Source organism: Ostrea edulis, chromosome 7 (genome assembly GCF_947568905.1).
Source record: "Ostrea edulis chromosome 7, xbOstEdul1.1, whole genome shotgun sequence".
Taxonomy (NCBI): Eukaryota; Metazoa; Mollusca; class Bivalvia; order Ostreida; family Ostreidae; genus Ostrea; species Ostrea edulis.
In genome coordinates this window covers 60,061,065-60,067,875 of record NC_079170.1, presented here as the reverse complement: position 1 = coordinate 60,067,875, position 6,811 = coordinate 60,061,065, and the positions used below count along the sequence as shown (strand labels likewise).

The 6,811-nt window shown below is 34.4% G+C and overlaps 1 long non-coding RNA gene across 1 annotated transcript; it reads right to left on the bottom strand.

The window, feature by feature from the left end:
* Positions 1 to 1,930: 1,930 nt before the first annotated feature.
* Positions 1,931 to 6,183, bottom strand: LOC130048295 (uncharacterized). The gene is made up of 3 exons (XR_008797139.1): positions 5,750 to 6,183; positions 2,423 to 4,885; positions 1,931 to 2,373 (listed from the first exon to the last, which is right to left on the bottom strand). It is a non-coding gene; the product is annotated as an uncharacterized LOC130048295 (long non-coding RNA).
* Between the last annotated feature and the right edge of the window lie 628 nt (positions 6,184 to 6,811).

The window sequence follows — 6,811 nt, the reverse complement described above, 5'->3', positions numbered from 1 at the left end:
GCAAGATTTAATCTTTAAAACAGAAAAATGTGTTAATAGCTGTGCTGAATAATGAAGACTGTATGGAAGCGCATAGCGGTATATTGATCACCTGTTGAATCACACCAAACTTGTCCTCTGTAATTTTTAATTTCACTTTATATAACTTCTTGATTTAGGAGTTCCCTTCATTGTCGATTTCTCTTACAACAAATGAAAATCAACACAAACAACAAATATTTGTCAAACTGCACACTCTTTGAGGTGTCATCGGCATGTCTGGCATGTTGTTATTACCGGGATACTTCGGCAGCTATAAGTAAGATTTCAGTGTTCCGAATTACCCAAGTTTACACCTTTGATTTGATAGGCAATGCGCTGATTGGTTAGACTAAAACTCCCTAGATTTGACCTCCGTTTACGGTTTCGCTAGATCCCTGTGTAGCGACATACGTGAATGGATCAAAGGGTCTAAGAGTAATTAGTATGTCACTTGTAAGCGTTGTTTAATGAGTCAAGATAATGTAATGTTTTCCCCATTCATATATTATCGTTGCGTCAATTTCTTTTTACAATGCAATAAGCATCATTAATCTAAGAAATCGCAGTGGAAATTCGAATATCTGTTTGATGTCACTATCTCTACAACTCTTGTCAATATTTTCAAATAATACAAGCATCTACCAACTCTCTTGAGATTTATGATACGTATCCGTCTACAATTAATGGGACAAATGTTCCAAGTTTCATGTTAAATTTCACGATCGATATCAATACTTTTCTATAAATGAAATGAAACAAAACGATTTATAGCGTATTGTAATTAGAGTTGTAGAGATATGAATAAGAATAGTTTCAAAACACAGCCCTCTGTTTACGCAAATATGTAAGGCAGATTATACCGCATTTATGCATGTAAGCTGCAGGCTTTAAAGTATGTCCTAAATACAGGAAAGTACTTAAACATGAATACTTTCGTTAGGTTCTTAATATTTTGAGTGTATATATGACAACATTTTCTATCCTAACAAGGTGGCAAATATGCGTTTTGGTATGGCGTCATCACATCATAATGATGAATATTTGATACGCCTTTTCGAATCAATCGATTTTCAACTTCATCTAGTCGATTTTTGGTGATTTCTTTAACACTACACCCGTACTTTACATCTCTTTTTCAACTTAAAACCCCGTTCGATAACATTTCATACTATTTTACTACTATACATACTACTTTAAAGGAATGCGTGCAGATATTGTTTTCAAATGTTCTGCCATTTTAAATAGCAGCATAACTCACTGGCTAACTACAATCGTTGATTAACTCGTTCTTGAGATTGATTAAACCACTCATTGTAACATTGCACATTGTGGATCTAAACTTTGCATTATAAATACGATTGTAAATTCAATGTAGATACATTGCTAGCTCTTTCTGACAAGCAATTGTTCTAAAAGATTGACAATCTAAGCGTGTTATTGTATTATATTGATTGTATATTGTTTATCGCGAATTTTTCACCCATATGGATACGTCACCAAGACCAGTGAAGGGCTTCATATTTAGGCCTATGCTCAGTGCTTACCACCATTGAGCAGAGAGAAATCTTTAGCGTGCCACACCGACTGTGACACGGGACATCCGTTTTTAAGGACATCCCCGAGAACCGTGACATTCACATCTGATGCCGAGCGTTTGGCGATAGACCTATATCAGTTTTAACGACCAGGATTCAAGCCCCGACCGTCCGCATGCAGGGGGAACGCTCTACCTTAAGACCACCGCGGCAGTATATATATATATATATATATATATATATATATATCGAAATCAAAAAGCAAATCGTTAGAACTTTCATTAATATCTTCAGAAAAGCAATAGCAATTGTACCGTATATTGCGGTATACGTAACGTTGATGAAAACTTTGCCCTTGAAATTGTGGCACCCTTACCAAAATATAAGCCCTCTGGCACACAGTTGCTGCAAATTTGCAGCGCATTTGCGGCAAGTTTGCCGCAACTAGTTGCGGCACATTTGCCGCAAGTATACTTTTCGTATGCAAATTTTTCCTCTGGCACACAGTTTGTGGCACAGTTGCGGCACACACTTGCTGCACACTTCTGGCACAGTGTGCGGCATATTTGCCGCAAGTATACTTTTCGTATGCAAATTTTCCTCTGGCACACAGTTTGCAGCAAACTTGCGGCAAACACTTGCTGCACACTTCTGGCACACAGTGTGCGGCATATTTGCCGCAAGTATACTTTTCGTATGCAAATTTTCCTCTGGCACACAGTTTGCAGCAAACTTGCGGCACACACTTGCTGCACACTTCTGGCACACAGTGTGCGGCATATTTGCCGCAAGTATACTTTTCGTATGCAAATTTTTCCTCTGGCACACAGTTTGCGGCAAACTTGCGGCACACTCTTGCTGCAGACTTCTGGCACACAGTTTGCGGCAAACTTGCGGCACACTTCTGGCACTGTCTGCTCGAAATTAAGGGATGCTATATAAACTGTCATTACAAAACAAAAACACAATAACAATTCAATTAATATAATTTCAAGAACAATGACATATCAAGTAATTAACATATTCAAAAATACTAATTAAAAAAAAAATATTCAAAAACAAAAATGACCGGGTTCTTGTAAAATATGTTCTCCATCATAGGAACAACAGTAGAAACATATACTGGGGAAATGACAAATTAAAGGTAGAATTTTTCAACAACAAAAAAGAGAAAGAAAAAAAAGAGAAGCATTTTTAAAATGTTACATGAATATCTTCAATGTTTTTAAAACATCTATAATGTACAGGGTCTGGAAAATGTTAAGTAAAAGCTGAGTTGGTTACATAAAGTACCATGCTTAAAAAATGACTAAGTTCAACTTCACCATGCACATGTAAATTTTTCAAAGAATGCCTGATCACTTCCGAAAAGACACATGCACATTTACAATGCTTCCATAACAGCTGTTCAAGGTCTGAAGAATGTCAAATAAATGCTGTAAGAGGAGTTGATTACAAAAAATAAGTACCATCTATTCAGGAAATGCTTAAAAAATGACAAAGTTCAACTAAATGTAATTTTTTTGAAAAAAGTCTGATCACTTTCAAAAAGACACATGCACATCTTCAATGTGTCCATAACTACTGTACAAAGTTTGAGGAATATCAATTTAGATGTGCACGAGTTGATCACACAAAATAGGTACCATCTATTCAAGAAATGCATAAAAATGACCAAGTTCAACTACACATAATTTTTTTTTTAAAAAGTCTAATCATTTTCAAAAAGATGCATGCACATCTTCAATGTGTTCATAACAACTGTACAAAGTTTAAGGAATGTCAAGTTAGAGGTGCATGAAGATTTGATTACACAAAATAGTTACCATCTATTCAAGAAATGCTTAAAAATGACTAAGTTCAACTACATATACATTTTTTTTTAAATGTCTGATCACTTTCAAAAACACATATGCACATTTTCAATGTGTTCAAAACAAATGTACACAGTTTGAGGAATGTCAAGTTAGAGGTATACCAGGAGTTGATTACACAAAATAGGTACTGTCGATTAAAGAAATGCTTAAAAATGACGAAGTTCAACTACATGTAAATTTTTCAAAAAATGTCTGATCACTTTCAAAAAGGCACATGCACATCTTCAATGTATCCCTAACAACTGTACAAAGTTTAAGGAACATCAAGTGAGAGGTGTGAAAGGAGTTGATTACACAAAGTAGGTACTATTACAGGGACGCTACTGTCGCTTGCCCACCACTGAGTAATTCACCATTTTATAAACTGTTTGCACATTGTGCAACCCAACCAAAAATATAATTATAACAAAATGTGAGAGAAAACTTAAAGAAACTGCAACAACTTCTAATCTACAAATATTGCATTGTGCAATGTTAAAAAGTTCTCGGTGAAGTCCCACCCTGGCCATGAGAGTACATTTTATTTGGAAACTGCTGCATAAAGAATTTCTTTCAAGATCCAAGAGAAAAATATCAACCCACAGTGGCACTTTTCTGACATAAGGTCAGGTTGTGATTTAAATAGATTTGTGAATTTTGGCCGTTTTAGATCAATCATGTCAAATGAAAGCTTTTAGAAAATAAAATCCTTCTTAAACTAGCAAGTGCTATATAAATGATGCTATAAATGCTAGAATTGTGTATACAATTAAGACAAAGGAGTTGACATGATCTTCTGTACATGTAATTAAGAAGGTCTATCATTTGCATAACATGACTGTGCATCAATAACAACAGGTTTCGGCAACATTTGCAGACAAGAATGAAATATATTCAAAATTCACACATGTAAACTATGCACTTTTCCTCAGAAAAATCTGGAGACACTCTACATTAATTTTAAAATCAGTACTGTGAAGGACTTTATATTCTGATAAATTAATACAGACTTGTGGGCATTTAATTATTAGGGAGAACACTAAACATTTACACAAGTTTCTCCATCATAGATGAATGAGAGAATAATAGGACTATCTCCATGCTGTGTGCACCTTAGAATAAAAAACATGATTGAATTCTGGACCTTCTTCTAATCTTCCACTTGTTCAGTACTTGGTCATCACAATCACATATTGTCCGCAACAACTCTACTGTCCCATCCATTTGTTGTGATAAACTGTAAATAGTTTTTTGGTTAAGACAGAGTGCCTTTACTCACAAATACATGTAGCAGTCTCATCAGATTCACTTGGCAAGTGTGTATAAATCGAAATGTCATTCTTTTTTTCATTAGTGATTTATACACATTAATCCAGGCCTGCATGTTGGAACTCTAAGATATGGCAAGTTGAAGACAGCCTATCAACACACCATCACAACTTCTGAATCTGCATGACTATCATGAAATATATTCTGAAAAAGATATAAAATTTTAAATAATTACGAGATACCATTGGCCCTCCTATATATAAGTTTGCAAAGGCATCTAACATAGGAGGAATCATTCTGGGGTGTGTACATGTAATTACCGTCACCCGACACCTGGGGCCACCGATTTTCAAAGCCGAGCAATAATCAATGTTGCGTTACAGCCCATTGGGCTAATAAATGCAATATCTGATGTACAACTGTTAATATCATGCTGACCCAACTTTACGTACAAATTAACTTTATTGCCAAGACGAGACCTTCAATCCATTTTAATAACGTATTAAATGCATTGATGTAGAGACAAAATTGAGATTCCGGAGGTCACATCCCTGATCATAATGCAGTTTAATTTTTCTAACTGGACATCTGGGTTCAAATCATAAGCATTTGAATAAAAAATAAATAAATCAACCATTCATTAAAAAACACCATTTACTTAATAAACTAATTAAATTTTGCAAATATCACCCGAGTAGAAAGTAAACAAAAAATAGCATAAGTATTACGGAAATAGGCCTAATTATTTGTTTGTTTTCCGGCCTTCCCCCTCTCTCTCCTTTTTTTTTTAAAGTGCCTATATGGTCCTGTCCAAATGTATAAGAAAAAAATCCGCGAGGGCTACGATAATGCAACTAGAAGGAGTCGAATCTCATACAAAGGAAATTTAAAAAAAAAAAAAAAATTCCACATAATTTCAAAAAATTGAATGAAGCATGTAAATTTATGAACGTAAACACCGACTTGCAAGATTTGACGCAACAACATACAATATGAGCGATGGTCAGTTTCGTTTTGAACAATATATTAGAGAGTTTATAACTATAAGATACACAGTAATTCACTTACTCAATGACTGGAAGATTCTCCTCAGAATATCTGCATCAACTGATTCAACTCCTGTTCTCGATTCATGTTCAAAATGTTGTTTACCGGTATAACATTATGGCGCCTGTCAATATCAACTTTCGCGCTCAGCATATATTGTGTGAATCCCACACCCGACGCATTGAACCCGATCTCTATTTACGATGCATAGAGCCGTAAAGCCCCATGAAGACCTACTTTGGTATACAGCTTAGATTATTCTAACTTAGTATAAATTAGCATTCCACAAACCAGAATAACGCACCTGGATAAAATCCTGATATGTAAATTATACATATAAAGGTGGATTTTTACCACTCTCATTTGATTAATTTCAACTCACAAACCCAGTATCTGAACTGTAATCAACAGATGTACATGTAAATAAAGAAAAGAAATATCTCTCTCTCTCTCTCTCTCTCTCTCTCTCTCTCTCTCTCTCTCTCTCTCTCTCTCTCTCTCTCCATTTATTTAGATATAAAAAAAAAAATTCTTCACATTTTTTTTCTAATTAACTATTACCCTTTGAACATCTACAATTCACACGATGCTATATCAAAGGAAAACCATTGTAAAGTACTATGCAACCCTGTCAATGTAGTTCATGCTAGAAGGTTTTTTGAATTTTTACATGAATGTTTTGAATTCCGCACCAAAAGTAGAGTGCTATAACTACATTTAATTTTTACATGAATGTTTTGAATTGCGCACCAAAAGTAGAGTGCTATAACTACATTTAATTTATGTAATATGCAATACTAAATTGTATACATAGTCTAATATCACAGGTACATATCAAATATATACTTGTATTTACATATATGTAAATGAACTGTTAGTAATTAGTTTATTGTCATTATATATCTCATATTGTGTAACATGATTGTATGCCAACATGCTTGGTGAATCAATAAATAATTGAAATAATTAGATTAAAATTCAGATACCTGTGCACTTACATCTTACTTTAAAGGGGCATTAGCTGTGAAAGTGATGGCAACTATTTTTTTCTCAAAATCTCTCGATGATATTGAAATACATATT